The following is a 14,873-nucleotide window of genomic DNA, read 5'->3' on the forward strand; positions in this document are numbered from 1 at the left end:
TTGATTGTTTCTCTGATTATTTTATAAGCTTAAATTATCTACATTTCACCGTAGGTAAGGAAAATTGAATTCATAAAAAAACAAAGGAAAAGTGGTCAGAGGTCCTATCAGAAACCAAGTCATATCAGAAACCCAAAATACATGAATCAACTTCTTAATCTCTCCATGTAACTATCTGGAAAGGAGATCTGTCCAACTCCATCCCAAATCATAGCATGTCTTCACCCTCAGTTTCAGGTGAATAAGGAAAGGTGGTCCCACCCACATCATTTCCTGGCTTAGTGCCATTCAACAACAAGAACAATGCATTGACAATGCAAGAACAATGAAACTCAAGAGGGCTGGTGGAAATGTGCCAGGACTCTCAAAGTCTCAGCTTCAAACTTGCACTTCAAACTCCATCAATATTCTTTTGGCAAAAGAAAGTCACGTAGCTAAGTCCAGTATTAACTGGGAAGGAGAGAGCACCCCTCCCCTGCTTCCTAAATGATTCTGATTAGAAGCCACCTGCCAAGCTGCTTCAAACCAATCAAGGTACTGTCACTTCACAAGGACCTGGGCCAGGCACAGCAGTCCCCTAAGGTATAAATCTCCCACGTTGACTTTGACTCTCATGTAGGGAAAATACTGAATGGCAGAGAAGGGTGAACTCAGCAAAGAGGGTGAAGTAGAATGTCAATCCAGCTGTCACACTGGAGAATAAACATTAGTCTGTGGGTCCTGCAGCCAGTGGGGGACTGAGCAAGTCAAGACATCCATAGAATGCCATTGGGAACATTGTCCAAATGTTCAGGAAGTCACTTGCATAAGACTTCAGCATCAGGGTCTAGAATATACAATAGTCAGAGGCCATCCAGTATTCAAAGATTATAGGTACCCACAAATGACAGATGTCTATGACTGTAAACTGCCTATCACCACGATGCTTGTACCTAGGGATTGTACCAACAAAGCCTGTGATCTTAGGCATAACAACATGTTTCCTGTTAGATGCCATACTGCCTGCCCATGTCCCTACCCAGCACCAATGGAGACAGTAAGAGCCCCTCGTGTGGTGAGGTTCACCAAGATTTGATCCTGTTGACATTTGCAGCAATGGTTCTTTCCTGTTCATGTCCACAGATGAGTTGTTATAAGCCATAAGTCATGCTATGTCTCACCTTATTATTAGAGAATTGCCTCACTGCCCCTACTACGCCCAACATATACACTTTTGCCCCCTCAATTTTAGGCACCTTTTAGGGTTCAAGTCTACCAGGAAAGATAACCTCACCTCCTTGGGAAAGGTTAGGTGGTCTCCCTTTCTATGTTTTCATAATACCATAAACATATTTCTATCACCTCCCTTCTAGGTTCTTTTCTTATTTAAAAAAATTTTAATGATTTTTATTTATTTTTGAGAGAGATAGAGAGAGGCAGAAAGAGAGACGGAGCCTCAAAGCAGGCTCCAGGATCCAAGCTGTCAGCACAGAGCCCAACGCAGGGCTCAAACTCACGAGTCATGAGATCATGACCTGAGCCGAAGTTGGATGCTTAACCTACTGAGCCACCCAGGTGCCTGGTTATTTTCTGATAATGTGTGTGTGTGTGTGTGTGTGTGTGTGTGTGTGTGTCCCCCAAACAGTCTGAGATCTTTGAGGGAAGGGACTATATATTTAGAAAAAAAAATTTTTTTAGCCCCAGAACGTGGTATAGTGTTTGGCATATAGGGCCACCCAATAAATATTACTGAATAAACGATTTCAGACTTCAATATTGTTTCTTAATGTAGTTTCACAACCTCAGGCTTGCAAGGAATAATATAGGTAATACAGTCCAAGCTCCTCATACTGTAGGTGAACACTGTGTGGCCAGAGGAGTGAATTACCCAAGGTTACATAAATAAGTAGGATTGAGTTCCTGCACGGCTACAAGAAATAGCTAAACACATATTAAATACCTACCGTGTGAGCCAACCAGGCAGGAGATGTGCAAATTTCTATTTAATCTGAGTTTGACTGTCAAGGAAGCTGATGTTCAAATTAAGTTCAATTATTTCCTCAGTGGTACACGTCTAAAGCCAGGGCTCAAAACCAATGCTCTCATATCCAGTATACTTTTCTTTTCTCTTTAGTCTCTCTCAGGGTCTGTTTTAAAACTGCCTTCCTCCCTCACTGGTAAGAAGTGAAATAATAAAGTAATCAAAAATATTTAACAAAGGTCTCCTTTGTTTAAACAGTGCACTAAGCACGTCATATGCATGGTCTCATTGAGTCCTACAAGATAGATATTATAATTATCCTAACACCATGTGTAAACACAGGTGTAGAGGGTACATAACTTGTCCAATATTTACATGAAAAATGTTACATTTTAGTAAGACACACTGTGTCCTCCGAACCTGGAATTGGCCTGAAGCTCTGCTATTCCCTGAAGAACTTGTATTTTCTTTTATTGCTGATCCTGTGGTAATATCCCTTGATAATGAGTATTCTGCCTATTTTCCTAATAAAAAATGATACAAAGTCATCATAATGATAGGACACCATGTTCACACGCCACTCCATCCAATGAAATATTCACTACACTTCTAGAAGCTTCTAATGGGTATAATGATGGCTGCCTTGTCAGAAACCACCTCCACAAGTGTCAGAAGTGATCAAAAATACTGAGGATGCCATGAGAAAGACCAGTGACACAGTGCCTTGCTCCCCTGAACTCAACAGGATCGTAAACTGCCTTGAGAAGGAGATGACCAACTGCTTATTTTTGTGGAAAATGCAGAAGGAGGGAAGACTCACCTACCAAACCTGCTGAAAAGGAAGGTTCGCAAGCTAGAAGTACAGCTCCCTTCAGATGTAGAACATTTTCCTACAGAAAAGATTATCCACAGAGACAGCAGCTGGATTCAGTGACAAAGACAAGGGATTAAAAAGTAATCGTGCTGGGAACAGAGGTCCACTTGACCCACAGACCCAAGACCTTCTTAATGAGAGTGTGGCCCTGAGCAATGACCACATGGAGAGATGGAATCTAGCCCATGGTGGCTACAGTCAACTTACGAGGGTCCTCTGGGCCACCTTTCAACGACCATCCCTGAATTGGCTGCTAAAATGGAAGGAGGAAAGTGTAGGGGGCAAACCTCATACTCACTGTTGATAAACTGTTACTAATAATTAATTACTGGCTGGCTCAGTTCATAGAACATGTGACTCTTGATCTTGGGGTGATAAGTTCTAACCCCACACTTGGGGTAGAGTTTACTTAAGAAAAAAAAATAATAACAGGGGTGCCTGGGTGGCTCAGTCGGTTGAGTGTCCAACTTTGGCTCAGGTCATGATCTCACTGCTGGTGAATTTGAGCCCCGCATGGGGCTCTGTGCTGACAGCTCAGAGCCTGGAGCCTGCTTGTGATTCTGTGTCTCCCTCTCTCTCTGCCCCTCTCCCACTCATGCTCTCTTTCTCTCAAAAATAAATAAACACTAAAATTTTTAAATAATAATAATAAACTACTTTTAAAATCCTTACAATGTGTCCAGCAATTTACATCCATTGATTCACACTTAACGCTTACAACCAGGAGGTAGAGTGTATTATCTACTTTTATCTGTTTAGGTAGCAATTAAAACCAATTCTAGCTAACTTTAGCCAAAAAAGGCATTTCCTGAAGTATTACTTACTACCTCACAGAACGGAAGGTAAAGTCTGGTGACCAGTATTCGGAAGGCTAACTCATTCATTGGTCAAAGATTCATCAATAGTCTCTACATTCTTCCTGCCACTGAAATGACTGTTGAATCCACTTTCCGGATCTCTGCTTCTGTACTTACATCTCAAATTCCCAGGAAGATGCATCTTATTGGTTTAGCCTGGATCCCATGTTTGTCTTGTGATGGCCTTCCCAAAGCTCTTCTAACAGCTAGGAATAAGTTACCTGTTCCCCCCCACCGCCACCCTCACCCCCCACCCGGGCAGGGAAACAATTACCTCAACAACAGGGAGGAAATTAGGGGAAGAGAAATAAGAGAAGATGCACCCACTCTCCCAAAACAAGTCTCAGGTAAAGAAACTGAAGCAAAAGCATTATTTCATTTGGTCAACATCACACAGGTTGTGGGCAGCAGCACAGGAATCATACTCACCTCTATTTGATTTCCCAAATAATCCCCAAATATATAGCCTTTCCTATTCCACATCATAACTTTGTAGTGCTTTGCATTTTGCAAAGATGGCCTGCACACGCGTGTTTTATCCCATATGTTCTTCCTGCAATGTGACCGTCATTCCTCTAACCAGGAGTTGATGCATGTATTTCCTTCCCTGGAAATTGCTCCAAGGCTTGTTATTGCTCTGACCAGTAGAGTAGAAATGATGCTATGTGATTTCTGAGGCTAGGTCATATTGTGGAAACAGCTTCCCTGTGTCCCCTCTCTCTGACTCTGACTGTCACTCTCTCCCCGCACCCTGCCTGTCTCTCTCTCTTCCTTTATCTCTGTGTCCATCTCTGTCTCTGTCTCCCTCCTTCTCTCTTTCTCTGGGTGCCTACCCTCACACCCCAGCCACAGCAATATCGTAAGGAATCCAAAACACGTGGGGAGGTCATGTGGGCGCATGTCCACTGGGTGCAGCATAGGCTACCAGATGCACGACGGATGGGGCAGAGATGAGCCCTGCCCACGGAGCCTCGCACACATTACAAGATTCTTTGGAAAAACTCATATTTTTGTTGCTGTAGGCCACAGAGTTTTGAGCTGGTGCGTGACTCAGCCGGGGGAACTGGAACAGATAGGGTAGCTCAAAGTGGGGGTCTGCCGCACCGGATGGAAACATGTCGCGACGACTTCGAGACGGGGCCGTAGAAGGCAGCATGAAGCATCGTGAAGAGGTGGCTAGCAGGAGCCAGGGCACGCTTGCCAGCGAGGGCTTAGGAGAAAGCGGGCTTAGAAGAAAAGATTATTGGAAGCTGGAGCAAAGGGACCCTCCTTAGAGGCAGGACACGTTGCATCGCCCGTAGTAATGCAGAAAATGGAAAATGTGCCTGATGAGCTGGGTGGTCCAGGCAAGGAGACTTTCTAGGCAGACTGTTTCAAGCAGCACCTGGCTTCTTCCCACTGCCTGTAGTAGAATATAAGTTAAGCTAAAGAATAAAATACAAAATATAAAGAAACCAGGAATTTTTGAGTTCACGAATGTCAAAACTATTTCTCACGTCCAGCCTCCTTCCATGGCAAACACCACTAAATTTAAGAAATGGCTTCTGGGCAAAGATAAACTCCAAGACACTGGCAGGAATCACAGCCTAAAGATGAAGCTAAGAATGTAATTATAAAACCCTTTGTTAAGACCTCAGAAGGCGCCTAAAATAGACGAGGGCCTTGAAAGCAGGCCTTGGAGGTTCTCTCCACTAAAGCAATGAGACACCCAAGGATCAGCAAGGTGTGCTCCCTAAGCAGTCTTACCGGAAGCTCAAGGTAGAGAGAGGCTGATCCTGATGGCCAGGGCTGACTTTTTACTGACCAAGTATACCTAATGCAATTCACAGGAAATGCAGAGGTTTGTAATGAGAACTGATTTGCAAAACCATGACCAGGTAGGACTAAAAGTGACAGACACAGTACAGAATGAAAAGATGACCGCGAAACTACTACAGGCAGAAAAGCTCTCAGAAAACTACCAATCCGCGAGTGCCAGGCACTTCTTACGGAAATGAAAGCTCACTCGTCGTGAGCCATCAAGAGCCCACAAGGAGGACCCAACGGCCGTGGAAAATGGTCTCCAGGCCACGGGATGGTATGTTAGTCGCAGAACTTCCAACATCATCTAGCTAGATTTCAGAATTACTACGGACCACTCCTCTGTTCCTTTCATCGCCCCTCCCCATTTTGGAATGGGGGTCTCTAGAGTGGTTATCCCATGCACGCATACTGGGCACACAGGAGGGGTGGCGAATGCCCTGCACTTCCCAGGGATAGAGAACAAGAGAACTGGGCTCAAATAATTGTGAGGAATCACATCTGATGAGCCTCTGCCCCGTCTGGACCTGATGGAGATAACAGCATCTTAGACTTTGAGCTTTGAGTCTGATGCCCAGAGGGGAGTCTCTTGAGAGTCCTGGGGGAGGGCGGCAGTGAGTTTCTGCACGGGTAAGGGATGTGAGGTGTTGTGACCAGAAGGCAGAGTGTGGTAGGTTGTCCTTTCCAGAGATGGTTGTGTTGCATTCTCCTTGTTCCTCCTGCACCGTGGCTGTGGTTCTCCCACTGAAGGCTCGCATCAATTTTCCTCTCCTTGAATCAGGGTGTTGTGATTGCTCTGACCAATGGTCTGTGACGGATGTGAGAGGGACTGAGCCCTCCCTTACTCTCTTTCCTTCCCTCCCACCCTACCATTCTCTCCCTCCCCCTTTCTCTCCCACCCTCCCTTCCCCTCTTTGTCTTTCTCTTTCCCTCCCTCTCCCTGACACCCTCCTTTGGAACCCAGCCACTGGGTTATATGGAAGCTGAGGCTAGATCATAAAAAGAAAGGAAGTGACTCTCTCTCTCCCCTCCTTCCTCCCTCTCTCTCCTTCCCTCTCTTCCTCTCTCTACTTCTCTCTCTCTCCCTCCCTCTCCCTGACACCCTCCCGTGGAACCCAGCCACTGCATTATGTGGAAGCCCTGTACCTAGATACTGACAATCCCAGCTAAAGCTTCAGCCAGGGGCCAGCCTCAAAACCGGATGTGTGAATGAGCATGCCTTTAGATGATTCCAGCCCCAGCCTTTGATTCGGCCAAGCTGCTGCTGAGTGGAGCAGAGACATACTCCCAGCCCCGAGTCCTCCAGAAGTTGTCGACCCATGAGCAAAACAAACTTTGTCATTTATTAGGTAGCCATAGTAACATAAGAACTCTGTTCATACTAACATTACCTCACTTTACCCAGAGTGAATATTCATCAAGACACAGAAAGCAGTTATGTCTTAGTTAAAGGCCTCTCAAGACCTAAACTGATGCCTTATGAAAGCCCTGAAATTACTTGATCTCGGGCTCTGAGTGACCTGTGATCTTAGGTAGACTTAAACGTTCCGTCCTTACCCCAAAGCTCTTATGTCTTGCTATTATAGCACCAATCACCTTGTATCTTACTTGGTACATACATTTTTGTGGATTCCCACTTGAACACACTCTTCAAGAATAAATGGTTGGTTTTCAGTTCTATGCCCATCACCAAGCGTAAGTCCTAGCATATATTAGGGACACAGGTTTCTGAGTTTCTTACAGAATGCCGGTAGCCTGAAGCTGACATCTCTGAACCAGAGCAGAAGAGCTGAAGAACAAAATGCTGAAAAGAGGATGCGAAAAAGTCACACAGACGTGGGTCAAATCACAGTGTTGAATCTGGGCAGCTGTGTGGCCTCAAGGAAATAGCTTAAGTCCTGGTAAGCCTCAGTTTGCTCGTCTGTTAAATGTGTTTAATAATAATGTCCGTATCTCAGAATTGAGCATGAAAATGATCTGACAGAAAACATCTATAGCTCTATATAAACGGATTGAGTCCTATCAAGGAAAGAAAACATTGTAAGTTGTGCATTAATATTCATATGCAAACCATGCTTTGTGAGTCCCATAGAACCCATGGCTTTTTTTTTAAGTTTGTTTATTTATTTTTGAGAGAGAGCAAGCACAAGTGAGGGAGGGGCAGAGAGAGAGGGAGACACAGAATCTGAAGCAGCTCCAGGCTCCGAGCTGTCAGCACAGAGCCCGAAGTGGGGTTTGAACCCATGAACCATGAGATCATAACATGAGCTGGTCAGATGCTTAACTAACTGAGCCACCCAGGTGCCCCTCCCAAGGGTTTAATAATGGAGTTATTGACAAAATTCAACATCCTGTGCGTGTGTGTGTGTGTATATGTATATATACGTGTGTGTGTATATATATATACATATGTATATATATGTATATATGTATACATATGTATATATGTGTATATATATCCACATAGCACAACACCTGATACATGGTAAGAACTCTGTAAGTATTAATTATCAGCATCATTATTATTATTATTACATGTGGCAGATAGTGATACTTTCCTACCCAATCCTCATTCTTACCTTCATTCTCAGTAATAGAATCCTGCTTTTTACCTGAGGGAATGACGTGCCGAGATAAAAATGACACTTTCAGCCTGCCTGATGGTTAATAGTGGCTCAGTTCTCACCATTGCAGATGGCTTCTGAGGGTTTTTTGGCAGAGGAAGATAATCTCATATTTTGTTTGGGGAAGTCATGTATTCAGCCCAAAGTGCGTGCTCTCGATCTCTTGTAGCTGAAGGTGGCCATGCAACCCCATTCTGTCGATGAGGACACATCACGTTTCTCCTGGGTATTTGAAACAAATTTGGCCTTCCTAATATGGGCACCATGTTTTTTGCCTATTATTTCAAACTTATCTCTGCTCAAGACGTGTCAAAGCCTGGGTTCCTCAGGCAGCAGACCCTCAGAAGAGAGTGGCATGCGAAATATTCTTAGGAGCTCTCATCGTATCAAAACTTACAAAAGGGAAGGCAGAGAACTGGGTGGAGGAGGATGGGTCGTGTCAAGGTAATGTTGACAGAAGACTCAGACGAATCAACAAGGAGCAGCAAAGACAAGACGACCACTCAGGACCATCCCACGTGGCACAAAAGGTCTCTGCTCTGTGTTGGGCAGCAGCTGGGTGACCGCCACCCCAGAGACAGGGCACGACTCTGAGCTGAGGCCAGCCCTGAAGGGGGATGCCAACTGACGGCTACTAGCCACACTCCCGACCTCCACTCCCAAAGGGCGAGCTGAGCAGGGCTCCACAACACCCAAAACCATGGGAATACGAGGCTGGAGGGGCAGCAGCCATCTTGAGGGGATGAGGCAGAGAAAGGAGGATGAAAACCCTACACGGAAGAGAAGACAGAAGGGTCTTACGACCTTGATAACATTGTGGGGTCATTTCACCAACTTCAGACGGACTTTCTCTAGCCTTATTATATCTTAAAAATAGCTTCCTATTTGCTTAAACTACCATACACATAACTCTGATACACTCGTTTTCTCATTTGCCAAAGATACATGTGTAACAACCAAGATAAAATTATGAATGCATTTTCCATTGCTCTATTTTTTTTCCAAGGTCCGTCCTACATCTTCCCCCTTGCAGGTAATAGTTTCTTTTTTTTTTTTATTTAAAAAATTTTGTTTAATGCTTATTTATTTTTAGAGAGAAAGAGACACAGGGTGTGAGCAGGGGAGGGGCAGAGAGAGAGGGAGACACAGAATCCAAGGCAGGTTCCAGGTTCTGAGCTGTCAGCACAGAGCCCGACGCGGGGCTCGAACTCATACGAACCGCGAGATCATGACCTGAGCCAAAGTTGGATGCTTAACTGACTGAGCCACCCAGGCGTCCCTGTTTTTTCAATTTGTTTTAAAAGTTTATTTTAAGAGAGAGAACAAGCACGAGTTGGGGAAGGGCAGAGAGAGAGGGAAAGAGAGAATCCCAAGCAGGCTCTGCACCGTCAGTGTGGAGCCCGATGTGGGGCTTGAACCCATGAACCGTGAGATCATGACCTGAGCCAAAATCAAGAGTCTGATGCTCAGTGACTGAACCACTGAGGCGCCCCTCTTTTATTTATTTATTTATTTATTTATTTATTTATTTATTTATTTATTCATTCATTCATTCATTCACTCTTTCATTCATTCACTCCTCCAGGAAGCCCACCACCATTCACAGTCAGTGATCTCCTGTGGCAGCTGTTCAGCAGCCCTCATGGCATGCTTCATTCATTCAAAAAGACAGCGTATGTTTCCTTTGGCTCTCGTGTTCTGTGCTCAGGCATGTGCAACCCGTTTCACGCGTCTCAACAGGTCTTCCCCAATTCTCCCAACGTCAGCCATTGGAGAATAGCTCTTACACCACACACAGCCTTTGTGTCCTCCTCCGTGTCAATGCCTAGTGATACGCGGCGTATAAAAGTGAGTGATCAGTACTTGCTTAAATGCGCTAGAGCTCTAAAAGCACAATGTGAAATCTACGTGAGCTCTCCATTAATATGATAAACTCATAAGGTAGCCCGTCTCTTAAAAGAAACAGAATAAAAGGCCTATACAGTAAGACTGCTTAATTTTTTTTGCAGAGAACTTTCATTGAAATGAAAAGGGTATTTGCACACACTGCTCTCCTCTCCCAAAGTAGGCAACACTCGGCCGGAATACTGAGCTTTGTTTTAAATGCCCTTGGAGAACAAAAGGCAAGCGAAAGCAGTGACCTGACATGCTCTGCAAAGAGATCTCATCAATAGTAAATAAGGCACAGACCTCAAGGAGTGGTGGGGAAAGCGCCCTCCTCCTCCATATGCATGGAGACTGCCTGCTCCGCGAGGGTCCAAGGACAGAGTGCTTCAGGGACCTTCGGATGGTGTCCTGGGCCCGCCTTTTCTCGACTGCTCCTTTCAGAGCACATTAGAGAGTCACTACATGATTCACCGCACCCATGGGGGCTGAAGAGAAGGGCACACACATCAGGGCAGGGACGGTCCAATGCCAGATGGCGTAGACGCTTTTGCTGATGACATCAGCAGCAGCAGCAAAACACTAGTGTTCACCCCAAACCTACTTGCTCATTACCGTAGAAAAAGGGTCTGAATCACCCCTTCCACTCTGAGGATTCATGAGGGAGGGAGGCGGTGCGATCTCAGAAAAACAAGGGAGTTTGGAAAGAAGGAAGCAGAAAGGGAGAAAAAGCAAATACAGACTGGCAAGTGTGTTCCAAGAGCAAAGCCCATCAGAGGCAGAAATCAAGCAAAATGGATCAGATGAAGAAATTAAAAAGAGTACGGTAGCTTGTAAAAGTGTCATGGTTTTAAAATTTTAACCTTCCCACTCTTCACATGGAATATTTAGTAAGTAGTGCCTAGGTTAGGGCTCAGGAAGCCTTCCTGAGATATCGGTGTGGTCCAACAGCAGTTAGTGATAAATCTGGGAGGGAACAAATAAAGGAAGGAAATGTTACTTCTCTGGATTCTGCCACTTGATACTAAAACCCTGAACTCCTTGCGCCAAAAAAAAAAAAAAAAATACAGAAAGAGTTTTGTATATGTATGTGAAAAGCCTGATGCCATTTGGCATAATATATGTGACGTGTGGGAAGAAAGTAACTAGCAACCTAGATATTCTACATGCAAAACACCCCTCAAAAAGAAAGATACATACTGTTACTTCCACTGACTGTTCATTGGCTAATTCAGACCTGCTTTCATCCTGGGGGCTGGGAAGTGGGGTGGGGGGGATGGTAACATCCACAACAAAGCGCTTGTACCCAGAATATAAAAACTCCAAAAGTAAGAAACCAAACAATCCAATTAGAAAATGGGTGTTAAGACTGGGAGAGCCACGTCATCAAAGAGAATGAATGGATGGCAAGTATACCCAGGAAAGTTTCCTTTCAACATCACTGGCCATCAGGGAAATACAAATTAAGGCCACCAAGAGATACTGTCACATACCTACAGAAAGAGCTTGCAGACAAAAGAAAAGCAATATTAAGTTTTACTGAGAATGTGGCAAATTGCAATTTACCTGTTTTCAAATTCGCATCCAACGGCATACTATTTCAAAAACAATGTCTGTTTTCTTTTTTATCTGCATTCTTCTGTTCAGCCATTCCATTTTTTGTTTAATTTCAGATATTGCCTTTTTCAGTTTTAGAATTTCCGTGTGTTTATTTTTATAGCTCTTGTTTCTCTGCTAATATTTCTTATCTTTTCATTCATCAGCAGACTAGTTGACTTGCTAAACACAAAGCTGTAACAGCTTTCATTACCCTTTTCCAAAAACCCACATCTGGGTCAATTTCAGGTTCATCTCAGCTGAATGTCTTCACCTTTATTTCCCTGGTTTTTGGTGTGGCAAGCAATTTTGAACTACAACCCACACATGGTGAGACTCTGGACTTTGCTGTTTTTCTTGAAAGGCTGTTGATGTTTTGTTAATAGGGCATTCTTGATAGGACTCAAATTGCAAATTCTGTCTCTGGGGATGAAGCTCAACTGTCACTCCAATTCATTCATTTTTACCTATTTTTCTTCTGCATGTGTGTTTCAAGGACCCACCAGAGATCAGGGAGGAATTTACACACAGAGTTTGAGGTCTGCCCTCTCTGGCCCCTTCCTTCCTGAGACTCCCTCCTCGCCTTCCATCGTCTTAGCCTCTGCTCTGCCTTCAGTTGACAAGCTGACTGTATGGCCATAGTGGGATATTCCCTCTAGAAAACATACTATTAAAAAAATCAAATCTGGAATTGTTTTCAATTGTCATATAATCTGGGGGTGGGTAATAACAGCACTGTCTTTTTCCATTTCACGACTTAGGTTGTAATTACAGGGATGTTTGCCTTTCAGTGATTCAGTGAACCATATACTGTTCTCTCATCTAGTATCTGTTTGTGTGATACTGTTCACAACAATAAAAATTTGATGCTCAAAGCTGAACAAGTATATCCACTGTTTAGATTTGGCTAAAATCACTAATGCCACTGTTTCAATGGGAGTGAATTTGGGGATAATGAAGATTATATGGGACAGAAATTATGTGTTAATTTAATATCTAAATATATAGTCTTGGGGCACCTGGGTGGCTCAGTTGGTTGAGCGTCCGACTCTTGATTTCAGCTCAGGTCATGATCCCAGGGTCATGGGATCTAGCTCTGAGTGGGGCTCCGTGCTGAGTGTGGAACCTGCTTGGGATTCTCTCTCTCCCTCCCTCTCTCTCTCTCCCTCTGCCTCTGACACTCCCCCTCTCTAAAAAAAAGACTATATACATACATACACACACATATATATATATTTAGTCTTATTATATGGTTGATTATAATTATTTGCCTGTGTTTATTATATTGAGAGTCCTCATGACGGAAAACAGTTATGTTTATCTTCTTTACCGTCTCTTAGCCCACTTATTCATTGTTCTGTCAATAATCAGATATTTATTGTTTATTTATTGAGTTGGTACCATTCTTGGCATGGGAGGTACAAAGGTAAATAATGGAGGCAAAAATAATGACCTCATACAGATTGCATGGAAATGGACCAGGAAAAAATTTTTAATCAATATATAATGTCAGGGAATGGTTGTGCAATAAATAAATCAGACTAAAATGATATAGAGAGTTGAAGAGTGTGATAATTTTTGTTGGATAATCAGACAAGATCTTTCAACAGTTGATTCTTGAGTTGAGATCAATATAAAGTGAGGCATAGGGGAGCCCGGATGGCTGAGTCGGTTAAGCATCCGACTTCAGCTCAGGTCATGATCTCACAATCTGTGAGTTCAAGCCCTGCATCGGGCTCAGTGCTGACAGCTCAGAGCCTGGAGCCTGCTTCAGATTCTGTGTCTCCCTCTCTCTCTCTGACCCTCCCCTGCTTGCACTCTGTCTCTCTCTGTCCCTCTCTCAAAAATAACATTAAAAATAAATTAATTAATTGATTAATTTAAATAAATAGTGAGGCACTAAGGCAAAAGAATGTTCTAGGTTTGGGGAACAAGAACTACAAAGGCCCTGAGGCAGGCATGTACTTCACAAGTTGGAAGAAGAGTATGGGTCAGTGTGCTTGTAACACAGCGAATAAGGGAATATGTGTCAGGAAACAGGGCTAGAGTGTGTTAATCCTTGTATATCAGGGTGTGGCATTTTATTCTCAGTTTCATGAAAATCCATTGGAAGACTCAGCAGGAAATGACATGATCTGCTTTATATTTTAAAGAAAAGACTGAGGGGGTTGCCTGGGTGGCTCAGTCAGTTAAGCATCCAACTTCAACTCAGGTCATGATCTTGCGGTTTGGGAGTTCGAGCCCCGCATCAGGCTCTGCGCTGACAGCTCAGAGCCTGGAGCCTGCTTTGGATTCTGTGTCTCCCTCTCTGCCTCTCTCTCTCTCTCTCAAAAATAAATACACATTAAAGCAATCTTAAGAAGAAAGAAAGAAAATACTGGCTATTCTAGGTGCTATGTAGCAGCAGGTGGCAGACTTGAGCAGGGAGGTATTCGGCAGGTAATCATGGAAGCCCAGTTATACGGTAATGGTGGCTTACACTGGGATGGCAGTGCCGGAGATAGTGAGAAGTATGTGGGAACTGGGTAGGTTTTTGAAAACAGACTCAACGGTATTTGTTGACAGAGTAAGTAGATAACTGGCTAGATTAGTACACTCATCAAATGGAGACTGTTGCAGACAAGCACATTGGAGAGCATATAATCAAGAGTTTGTGTTTAGGTAGGTTACACTGTGGTTCTATTAGTATTTAAATGACTAGATGGTTTGTTACGTGTTCTGGAACAGAAGGGAGAAGTTAAACATATGGAATGTATTCAGAATCATTGGCCTACTGAGTATAAAGAGAAATAAAACAGAAAAGAGGGGGTCTCTCTAGTCTAAGAGATGACAACTATACTAGAATAGGGCAGTTCATATCATGGTAACAAAATGACTAAATCCTTCAGTGTCTGAAACGATTGGGCCTCTTTCTTGGTCTCACTGCATGCCCTTGCTAGTAAGCTGGAAGTTAGTTCTACATCGCCCTTACTCCGGGACCCAACCTGATAGAGCTTCCATCATCTTGAGATGGCCAGATGCCATGACAGAGAACAAACAATAATGTTTGCAAATCATCTACTGGTTCTTAAAGCTTCTACCCAGAAGTCACAGTGTCACATTTTCATTGGCCAAAGCAAGTCACAAGGCCATGATAGACTTCAAAGGGCCAAGCAAGTGCTATATTAGCCTATGCCCAGAAGACAGAGATCCAGAAATACTGGAGGAACAGCATTATTGCATGACACACACTGACAGTAGATGTCAGGATGAGGTAAAGTAATTGAAATATTTTGTTT

The sequence above is a fragment of the Acinonyx jubatus genome, chromosome A3 (assembly GCF_027475565.1).
Source record: "Acinonyx jubatus isolate Ajub_Pintada_27869175 chromosome A3, VMU_Ajub_asm_v1.0, whole genome shotgun sequence".
Lineage (NCBI taxonomy): Eukaryota > Metazoa > Chordata > Mammalia > Carnivora > Felidae > Acinonyx > Acinonyx jubatus.